We start from the raw sequence: 12,556 nt of genomic DNA on the forward strand, positions 1-12,556 counted from the left end.
ACTAGTGTCTCTGTAAGAAGAGGAGGTTGGAGCACAGACACACAGAGAAAAGACCATATGAGAACACTGGAGTGAAAGGGTCATCTACGAGCCAAGGAGAGATGCCTTAAAAGAAACCAACCCTGCCTATACCTTGATCTCAGCTTGTTATCAGGCCTCCAAGGCTGTGAGGAAATAAAGTTCTGTTGACTAAACCCTCCAGTCTGTGATACTTTGTTATGGCTGCCCTAGCAAACTGACAAAATTAGAATGCATATACCTAGCTTTCCTGAAAGAATCTTCACTAAAATGCCTGCTTGATATTTTTTGTTGTGGAAAGTGTGGTTATGATTAGGGTAAATGGACTAAGTGTTTATAAATCCTGGTTTCCTCTTCCATTCCAAATGAGAAACTACTTAATGGCTTTCTTTAGTTAGTAGATAGTGGCAACTTAATAAATTAATTGCTTTCCCTGCCTCTTGCTGCTACTGAAGACCACTGCACCCACTCAAAGGAGAAAAAATATAATATGGTGATTCATTAGTATTCTTGCCTAAAAATGTCTTTTTAATGAATTTAGTCTAAGTATTAACATGTATAGGGCTGCATTTTACAATAGATTCACCTTTTTTTTTTTTGACTGATTGAACACTTGTGAATGCTTGACAGACACCAGGTACTAGCAAAAAAAAAAAATGGGGGAGAGGAGAAAATTATTGTGATACATGAGGTAATAAAATAACTCAAAGAGAAAATATTACATTGAACATGATATATATTTTATACACTTACGAGACTGTAACTGTCTATAAAGATACTGTGAAGTTAGATCACCATATTTGAAAGTGCTATTTAAAACAGTGTAAGGTTTAAAAGAAAATTTTACCTTATTTGTTCATAAAACTTATGCCATTTATTTCAGAAAAGAAGTGCATATTATAATGAATTGAAATCAGTGTGTCAGGGAAAATATGAGAATCTTTTAATTAATTTCATAAAAGATCTGTACTTAACATTGATAATTGATCTAGTTAACTGACAGCTTGTTTATAGTAATTTCAGAATCATTTATGTGGGTAAGTTTAGCACACAGTCAAGATCTCAATTAAGAACATCTTTAAGAAGCTGCAATTTAGAAATAATAAAATGATGAGGACTGCTAATAGATATGGAACCTTGGTGAGGAAAATTATTTTGCAAGCTGATTTGCTTGGTGGTGCTGTTAAGGTGGGGTTATAAGCTGGCATTTTTATTATGAGGAAAAATGCACCTGAGAAAAGTGAGATCTTAAGGAAATTAAAATAACACTCAAGGCTTCTATCTGACAAGACAGCTTACAATTTTTTAAGATTAATTGTAACCCCAGCTTACTCATATTTTATTGCAGAATTCAAAATGTTTCTTTATTTTATTGATTACTTAACAGGCTATCCATGTTTTTCCCTTTTGCTCTGGCCTTTGAAATATGAAGATATGAGAAAACAATCATATTTCAAGAGGAAAAAATTTTAATAAATGACTATGTCTTAGAAAATACATATTAAATTATCCACATTTTAAATATATTCCAAGGATTTTAAATGAAATATATATGCATTTTAACAGCGTATATAATAACTTAATAGTAAGGTTTTAATCATTTCTAAGATGATACATTTTTAATTTTTTAATTATGAATTAATAAAGCAAAGCAAGTTTTTCTTCTCACATACCACCTGTTTAATCACATGTTTGCCAAAAATATGTTGTCAATTTAATAATCACATCAAATCATATCAAACACACACATGCACATAAAACATGTAAAGCTATTAAGAAAGATTATATATTTATTAACAAAGATTATATATATAATAACATATATATAATCTTTCTTTCTTTTTTTTTTTTTTTTTCTTTTGAGATGGAGTCTCGCTCTGTCAGCATTCCCTGGCTGGAGTGCAGTGGCACAATCTCGGCACACTGCTACCTACGCCTCCCAGGTTCAAGCAATTCTTCTGCCTCAGCCTCCTGAGTATCTGGGAATACAGGTGAGTGCCACCATGCCTGGCTAATTTTTTAAAAATATTTTTAGTGGAGATAGGGTTTCACCATATTGGCCAGGCTGGTCTCAAACTCCTGACCTCGTGATCTGCCCGCCTCAGCCTCCCAAAGTGCTGAGCCACCGTGCCCGGCTATAATCTTTCTTAATAGCTTTATATTTTTCATTTCTTTAATACTTTCAAAGCCTTATAAATTAACTTTATTGTTAACATCTCATTTTAGAGAAATGGTACCTGAGGCACAGAGAGATTGACTTATTAATCCCTCCTAGGTCACATATTTACATAGTAAGAGCCAGAGCGAGGAATCAAGCCCAGCTATGCTGAGCCCTATTGTCTTTTCACTGGGAAAAAAATGTATATAATCCAACATAGAACTAATTTAGCAACTAATTTATCAATACATGGTATGTATGTTATGTTTTTATTTCAGATGAGCAAACACATAATTTGAACATTTCAATACTTAAAAAAATGTAACTACATATATTCTATTGGCTATACTTTTGAAATTCTATTAACGTGTAAAATCTCTCATAATTTGATTTCTGTTTTTCTCTGTACATTGTTCTGACCATAAATATAAACTGAAACCTTTTTACGCTTATCTAAGATATAGATCTGTCTCAATTTCAAACATGGACAAGAAATACGGAAGCTAAGCTAGGCAGCTTTCTTAATACTTTAATGACCCAGCTGGACTCTTAACTTGGTTCCAGGTTTTTCTATTCATTTGTATCCAACTGAAAATCCTGTCACATATTACCACCAAGCTGGATGTTTGCCTTTGTCTCCAAAACTGGTTTTCTGTCCATGAGAATTTGAGCCTTATCTTCTTTCTCAGTTTTTAGAATTACCAAATATTGATTGCTGTTACCATGTTTTATTAGACAACTCCTTTTCCTGTGTTTCCGTTTATCTAAATCTTTCATGGACTACCTTTGACTTGCTTTATTCACTTCCAGAAATTATCTGCATTACCTACTGTGAAATCCTTCTTGCACTGAATGCCTCCTTGCCTAGCTCAACTAGCACGTGCCTGTCAAACCTCCATTAATGCAACACTTGGCTCAGTCCCATACACTATTCAAATTTCTTGATGAGAGCATTACATGGGCAGTTTTTCAAATTAATGATAGTGTACCAGCTGACAGGTACATCTCCATTATTGACTGAAAGAATGCTCATTGTTTGGGGGGGTTATGATTATCTTTGCTAATTTGAAGATTATAAGCGGGAAATCATGGGCTTTGTTTACCATGGTCATAATGCAAACATTCCTATCAAGCAGAGACAGATGAATATGAAAATAAACCTGGTTTAAAATAATAAATTAAGTTAAATTAACCATGAAATATAAACCTTTCAGAAATTTAACACCCTATCAAATGATTACTTAAGGTAAGGCTCATTGAATATTGTTTTCTTCTTTGTGCAGATTAATTTTACTGACCATATCAACAAGATGTTGTTTCATTCCTAATCATCTCAGATGTACAGCTTTGTAGGCATTTGGTATGGTCAATTTGCTTACTTTGCTTACTTTGATCATTTTAATTAGATAATTATACTACAGTCAATACCAAAATGTTATCAACAGAGAATTTGTGAAATAAAATTTCAAAACAAATACACTTTATCATCCCTGGAAAAATATCATCAAACGCTCATAAAAATCTTACAAAGGCTTTTTTTGTTAATGGTTTGTGGCTTGCACAAACAGAATTAACTGAAGAGTTCAATATTTTTCTAGCATATTCAATAAATGAGAACAATCAGGTCAACTGAGGACACAGCTAGTTTCTCTTCAGTATTAACGAGGTTTTCTGGCTTCCTTTGGTAAATTGCCTTAGTACTACTGCTAATTTTACCATGTTTGTATTCATGCTTTTTAAAAAAGCGTCATATATAAGGAAAATAAAAATTTAAAATAACAGGTTTAATTCTCCTTGAAAAATAGGGAAGATACATCCTCCTTCCATTTTAGAACATATACTTTAGAAAACTTGTGATTGTTAATTCTTTCTCTGTCTCTTTGAAATGTATGTAAGTCTTTTAGAAACTTAAGGCTTCTGCCAGCTTTCACATCCATGAATGCCTTTCTCAAAAACTAGGGAACCATCTTTTTATAATGTAATCATCATAAAGATAATGCCCCAATCTCCCATTTTCTCTGAGAGGACAGGAGCCTAACTGGTGCCTCCCTCTAAATTGCAAAACTACCTCTTGTCTTAATGATATGAGAAGTTTATTTTTCCTTTGTATAAAATCAATTAGCTAACACAGATGGCCACTCCAATTACCAAGTAAATTTAGGGTAAACTGCTGTAACAAATGGTGCTGTCAAGTCCTCTTATTTGAGGACTAGTTGTTTACCTTAGACACATGTACAGAATGAGTTGTGTCTGCTTGGTTATATAAAAGAGTAAGATTTTTTTTTCTGTCTTTGCAATCTTTTAGCAGATTATCTGTGATGGATGACATAATCTGTTTTAGGGCTTTATTCAATAATAAAATGCTTTCATTCACTTCTACTTTTGTGGAGGTTTTCCAGGTTGGGAGATTTTGTTTTTAATTATGATTTCCCAAGAAATGAAACGACTACATTATTTTTAACATTTGCAAACAAAAGAAATTAATAGAGCATAACAAGCAGAAAACCCTTAATTTAACCAGTGAAATAAAATGGTAATAGATTTTTAAACAATGATAGTATAAATTACATCAAGATATATGCAACCGCCTACTTCATGTTTTGAAGTATCAGAACTTCAGAGAATAAAAACCCATGGATAGACTTATTTTTTAAAATTACTTTAAAGTATGGCCTGTCATTGTTTCCTTAGCTCTTTAATTCTTGTGAATTCAGCATGGTGTTTAGGTTTTATCTTATTTTTCCAAAATACTCAGTTGCATTGATTTCAGAAAACAATCCTTGACTGTAAGCTCATAATTTGAGTGCCTCCCAATTAGAGCTTGTTTGTTTTATAATACAAAGCTTAGATTTTCAAATATACAAGTTTATTGAGAATGGGAGGATGGCGAAATCTGCCATATTTCTAGATAAGTATTTGCATTTCTCATACATTTCTACATTAGTATTTCAAAATTCTCTTTTGTAGCAAAGATTTATGTAATAACAAGTTGGCATTGTTGGAAAGGTTTACATTAAATCTACATTGTATGAAATACTTAAAATGTTATACAAAACCATGTCTTTTAAATCTTTTTAAATTCTGTCATATCCACATATGTAGTGTATATTTATCTACAGTTAAAATGTCATTTAGCAAACATTTATGGCAACCTATATATACCGAGCAGAAGAAAGTACGTTGTTTCATGATTTTAATATTAGATTTTACTTAACACATTATGTGCATTTACTGTGTTAAAACTATCCTTTTAAAATGTCGTGGGCGTGAGCCGAGATCGGGCCACTGCACTCCAGCCTGGGTGACAGAGCAAGACTCCATCTCAAAAAAAAAAAAAAAAAAAAAAAAGGCATGGTAATGATAGCACATGTCTCCCTCCTTTATGGCAATTAAATTCTTACAGTGTGGGCCATTTTGTGTGTTTCCAAATTCTTTTTTACTTTCACTGTAATAGACAAACTTAAATATACAATAGAACAACAGACATCAGAGAACTCAAAGCTCAGGGACCTCAAATTTCTCTACTGGGTATTCTTCGAAAAATTACTTTACACGTCTGTGACAGCCTCTTCAACTGTGAAATGGAAAGAGTAAGACTAACCTACCTCATTACTTTGTTTGTAACACTAAATGAGACGATATTCACAATGCAAGTAGTAAAATCCCTGGAAATTAAGTGTGAATAAATGTCAGGTGCTTTAGTTGTCACAGGTGTCAATAGTAGAGAATATGAGTTAAATACACCTGGGTCTAAATATACCCTTGGAATGTTACATGGTGCATAGATGCATAAAGAGATTATTATAACATATCTTATGAAGTGAAATAATAGGAAAGTATACAGACTAGCATCTGAAGATATGGGAAAGAGCTTCTGCTAATTACAAGAGTCAAAGTCAAAGCTTTTAGATGGAGGTAGTCCCTCTGAGTCTCAGAAGATGAATAAGAAGCCCAATAGGAAGATCTGAGGAAACATGCAAAATATCAACATGAAGAAAGAAAGAGAGGTAAGTCATCCCCTTTTTAGGGAGAGCTGTTAGTGATGCTGAAAAAATAAAATAAGAATCAGAATTTGAAGAATGTATCTAATTATCACATATACAGAGCAATGAACTCATACTCATGCATTTTCTAATTATACACCTAATAACACCCAACCTGAGCTCAAGTAGCAAAGTTAACCATCCTGCCATCCTCCTATGATACGCTGTGTGCTGACTGACTGTGTTATTGAAACAATAGAAGAAAGAGATAAGGAATCATATTCTCTTCCAGAATTATGTCTGCTTCTTTGGAGGACCAGCTGGAGAAAGAAAAATAAGATTATCATTGCCCACCAGACTAGTTTATTTGTCTAGATCTGTGAAGTTGTTTTAGACAAAGAGGAATTTCAGTAGTGGGGAATCGCCAAATTTGTCTATAGAAATAAATTCTCTTTCACCGACACTCTCTGACTCCATAAATTCATCTCCCTAAGAAATGTGTTTAATTATCAACCCTGACACTAGGCCCCTCAATTACACACACACACTTACATCTCTCAATCATTTGTTCCAGTTTATTGCAACAAAAATGAGAGTTCAGAGAGCAGGTGATGACACTGTAATTTCTGTTTAGATGACAAGGCTGGAGTGAGAAGACCACTTTATGCATTGTGAATGCTGCATTCACTCAATGTGGCATAAAGCAAAACACTGAAAAAGAATCAGATGTATTTTTCTGTGCTGTGTCAAAAAATACACTTTACACTGGAGGCTAAGTGACATATTCTAATAGTGGAGCAAGAGATATTAGTATCAAGTGTGAATCAGAAGTTCAGAATGAATTTTTTAAAAATAGAATCTCACATTTAAGGATGTCATGTGCTGAAGCCGTCCTTTACTTACTGTCTAGCCCATGAAGATAGCAGTGGAAATGGGTCATACTGGGGAGCTGGACAGGTTAGAGGTATCACTTATAACAACTGAATGGCAGTAATAATAAAATATCACAAACAAATTTTAATCATACCATATAATGTAAAGTATGTAATAAGATTCTAATATTACAAAATATTAAATACTATCCCAGAAAGGGTGCTAGAAGTAATGAGTAGACATCCAGGTTTGATGACTTATTGAAAGAGATGCTCATAAGGCTTACAGTAAAGAGAGAAATGATACTCCAATGGAAAGAAGAAATGGCTTTCTGTCAGGCACTGCGAAAAACCAACGGGGGCACAAGGGAGACTTTGTCAATCATTTATTCATTCTTTCATTCACTTATTTAATAAGTGATTTTGGCATTCTTGATAATATAATTCTTATTAATATAATTCTATGCTACTAGTGCTTGCAAGAAAAATTGGTGGACTATAACTAAAAACTGGATTAGAATAAGGCACCATACCAATAAACAGGGCTACGTGTTCCTGACATCCTTTATCCAAGCATTTCAGGACAACAAGGAAATGTAGAGATTATATATATGTAAATATCATTGGGGAAATCATTTTATATATAGGATTGTCTTTCTGTCCCATTAATATTTGTGTATCTCAATATTGATTCAGTTTGTAGAACATTTAAGAGCTTGGGCATTAGAGTTGTGTCTCTGAAATTTAACATAAGCTCACTTTATCAAGTGTAGGATTGGACTCTACTTGATATTTCTGTATAGATAGTCAATCTGATCTTCATCTTCACTCAAATGCATCCTCTACTAGTCTCTTCTTAATGAATAGAATCCTCATTCAACAAGTTGTACACTATATCATTCTGATTCCCATTCTACGCAATATAGTTTCACTGACTTTTCTTTTGATTTTCAATAGGCCACACTAGAACATTCCTGACTTTGGAAGGCAGTATTTGAAGACAGTTGGAACCTATACTTTGTGGTTTAATAGTTATTTGGTCTTAAGCAAGTCACTTAAAATCCAGATACTTTAGGTTTCTGATCTGTATAAGGTTTACAATGTTACTCTCCTATTAATTTGTTGTGAAGGTTAGCTAAGGGAAGTTTCTCAAGCTTTAGTGGGCATCAGAGTCACCTGCTTATTAAAACAGAAATTCCTGGCCTGATCCCAAGAATTCATGATTCTGGATTTGAGCATAAAAATTTGCATTTCCAACAAGTTCTAAGGTGATACTAATGCTGCTAATTTGGAGCCCACTCTGTGGACATTGAGCTAAGGATAAAACATTTAAGGAACTCTGACTAATCCCTACAAGACAGTAAGCACTCAAAGAGTGTCAGTTTCTTTTTTGTTTGTTTGTTCTTACCTTTCCAATTTCAGGTTAAATACCAGTTCAACAAGTAGTCTTGTTATAAATCAAACCAGATCAGTCTTCCTTCCACAAGTCCTTGTTGCATTTTTGCATTTTAATACTATTTTATATAGTTTTCAAGGTTTTTAATAATTAGATGTAAATTATATATAATTTCTTATTTTATCAGTGAATTATTTCCTATCTCACTTGTTTCATAATGAAAAAGATATTGGTGTTTGCTTATAATTGTGAGTAAAAAATTAGACACTCTTGTTCCCTGTTCTAACCTTCCTTCAAATTGATGCAAAACTTATACTTAGATGCCTATGTCCATATTCACTGAGAAGTGAGATGAGGAGGGTGACTTGGTATTTGAAGGCCAAATTATGAATAAATACCATAAATCTTGGGGAGATTTGAAAGAGGATTCAATATATGTTCCAAAGTTCTAAGTATATTTGGAAAATTTTGCTTCTCTAAACCCCAATTTAGGGATTCTGAGTATACATCAGCATATTTACTCACAAATAATTCCTGAGTAAAAAAATTGCTTATTAGAATTATATTTTATACTGTTATATTATTGTCAAATCCTTCTTTTGAGGGAAACAATATCTTGTTTAGAAACTCTAAAATCTTAGCAAATATAATTAAGAAAATATTACTTTGATTGCTTGTCCACATCTTCCTTTTCACCAATATCATGTTATCATAAACACAATTGATTTTGTATAATTGGCTTATAAGTGCAGAATTATTCGACTCTCATGATTTGTCAATATTTTTTTCAATTTCTGACATTTTCTAAATTGATATCATCTACTCTCTTAAAAAGAGCTTTATTCCTTTGCAGCCACACAATTACTGTTTTATCCAAAGGTAACGAATTAATTATTTTTTCTGTTGTTGATCAGTTTTCAAGAACTATATTGAATAATACTCGAAATAATAATAATACATTTTACAAAAAATAATCTTTATAAATTGGTTTTTCTTACTCTGTGAAGTCTTATATTGGCTGTCAAATGTTTTGAGCTAGAGGTTTCATATCTTTTTTTTGGAATACAAATTTTTGTATTCCATATATATATATATATATATAGACATATATCCTTTTTTATTTTGAGAAAAATAGTTAATACAGATAAATTTACATATCACACTCTTATTGAGGTTTTTCTCATATATACAGATGCATTATTTTATAAATGTTGATGATGAACCATGAGCCACAAAGGCCTATGCACTAATGAGTTTAGATTCATTGAAATTATTAGGAACAGGTCAGGTGATTTGGAAGAAATCAAAGGAGAACTAAAAAAATTGTGTAGAGTTGACCACTTCTCTACACAGATGTATTTGTGTCTATAATGCAATCTGCATCCTGGAATGAAAATTAATTCTCATTGGAGAGGGACTGGAATGATCCTTGCTCCCAAGTGTGAAAACAACGTACTTTTTTCTAAAAAGTTATTTTTATTAATGTGGTTGGATCTCCAGTGAACAGTTGCATACATTAAAAATGACAACTTCTGCTCTAATGTTAATGGTTAGGTTTCATCTCTAACATCAAGGGGCTTAGAAATCATCAGCCTCAGTGGATCACAAGGTCAGAAGTTCAAGACCAGCCTGGACAATATGGTGAAACCCCATCTCTAGTAAAAATACAAAAATTAGCCAGGCATGGTGGCACGCCTGGAGTCGCAGCTACTCAGGAGGCTGAGGCAGAGAATTGCTTGAACATGGGCAGTGGAGGTTGCAGTGAGCCAAGATGGCACCACTGCACTCCAGCCTTGGTGACAGAGCGAGATTCTGTGTCCAAAAGAAAAAAAAAGAAAAAAAAAAGGAAATCATCTGCCTCATTCTTACAACATGTAAACACTGAGGAAACTTAACATCAAGGAATCTTCATGTCCTCCTCAGACAAGTGAGTCTGCAAAGCAGACTGCTACTGTAAAGTCTAGAAAGACAGGCTAATCCAGTGAGTCACCACCAAAATCCAAGATAGAGACCCACTAAAAGATGAAGATCTAATAATATGATTACAGAACACTTCCTTTCCCACACATGTTACAACACCACCAAAAGGGTTCTAGTATAAAAACAGTGGATTACAGCTGAAAAAGCTGCAAAACAGACTCCCTGAGGTTATGTGGAAAAGCCCAAAGTTAAGAGGGGATGCAAGAAAAAGAACACTACAAAATTTTGAAGTCTCTGGCACCTAAAGCTGTAGCAAACATTAGATAGAAACAAAATTATACAAAAACATAGATCACAAACATAAACACAAGATTAAAACCTAAAACTTCCAGAATAAAACTGTGATATTTTTGTTAGGCAAATATTTTCTTAAATATGGTCTGAAAATCATAACTACAAAGGGAAAATTACTAAACTGCATTTTATCAAAGTTTAAACCTTTCGTTTGCTAGTTACACAATTTAAGAATTCAAAAGCCAGATCCTAGATTGTTACAACATGTTTTTGAAATCTGTATTTAACAAAGGGCCTCTATCTAGAATATGATGCTTGTAAAACTATAACAAGACAGACACATAAAAAATGAGTAAACATTTTGAGTCAGTGTATATCAATGGCCAACAGACTCATAAAAAGTTGCTAAACATCTTTGGTCATTTGAGAAATGCAAATTAAAACTACAGTGTGTTATCACCGTATATCCAATAGAATATAAACAAATGCTAACTGTTGAGCATATGGAGTATCTAAGACCCTCTTACACTACTAGTATGATTACAAAATTGTTTACCCTCTTTGGAAACAGCTTGCCAATTTCTTAAAAAGTTATGCATACATTTACCATATGATGAAGTCATGCCATTTCTGTTAATTTACCTAAAAAGAGAAAAAAGGATATATCCACACAAAGATTTTTATGTGAATGTATATGTCAATAATACTCTGGATGGCCAAGTAGTATAAAGAACTCAATTGTACATCAGCTTGGGGAAAAATAAAATATGGTATATCCCATGCAAAGTAATACAATAAAAAATGAACAAAGTAATAATGTGCCAAACAACAGAGATAAATCCCAGTATTGTCATGCTATGTAAAAGAAGCCAGAGACAAAACACTACACAAAATTTTAGTTCTATGAAATTGTAGCGAAGGCACAACTAAAGCAGCAGAAAGCAGATCAGTAGTGTCCTTGGTCATAGGTTAAGGGTAGAGAATAACTGCAAAAAGGCACAAGGAAATACCTTGGTTTGGTAGAAATATTCTAAAATCTGGCTTGTTGTGAAAAGGAAAAAGCAGCCCCTAAAATCCAGGAGCTGGCCTGGTTGCTATCAGCTGGGAATTGGTGTTGTTACGAGCTGGCTTGGCATAGAAAGCTAGTTCTTATTGTATTTCTGTTGAAGATTAGAATTTTTCACAGACCATTAACTTGAAATAAGATCCCTTTGTGAGGATAATGGATCAAGACAAAAACAAGACCACTCTGTAATCATATCTGAACATGTACAAAATATTAACATTGTTGAAGACACAAAAATAACTGAACATTTCCCTGCCTTGACTAATAGGAGTGACTGCCCAATGATGCCCTTATCCTCATTCCTTTCGTTCCTCCAGTCAAATATTTCCTTCTGTTATTTAAGGTTAAACATGCGCAAGAATAAAACTACCTCTGCTTCCTGACAGCATCCAATCCAGAACAAAGCCTTGTTTTCTTAAAATCTACACAAAGTAACCTAGTGCAAACCAACTTTTATAATAACAGCTTTTTAATACTCTGCTACCCAGACACCTCTTAATCCCCCATAGCATGTAAAATCCAACTTGTTCAACTATAGGTACATTCCTGGTGGTCTTTGCCTGGAGGTGTTGACAGTTGCTCCTTTATAAACTTTTACCAAAACTCAGCTGACTATAATCTTTAAAATCAAAATTTAAAGTACTTAAAGTAGCTTAAGATAGCTTTAAAAAAGCAAATCGACTCATGTCCTTTGAATTAATTAGCCAAGGACTCCAAGAAATTTTTTGATGGCACAGTCAACTTCTTAAAATATAGAGCCTAATTGGGATTTGGTTCCCATTAATTTAGCCTACTGTTACAGGATTCCTCTACTTTGTCCCTATGCTCTCCTATATCCCAGTGATAATG

The sequence above is a fragment of the Pongo pygmaeus genome, chromosome 7, assembly GCF_028885625.2.
Source record: "Pongo pygmaeus isolate AG05252 chromosome 7, NHGRI_mPonPyg2-v2.0_pri, whole genome shotgun sequence".
Lineage (NCBI taxonomy): Eukaryota > Metazoa > Chordata > Mammalia > Primates > Hominidae > Pongo > Pongo pygmaeus.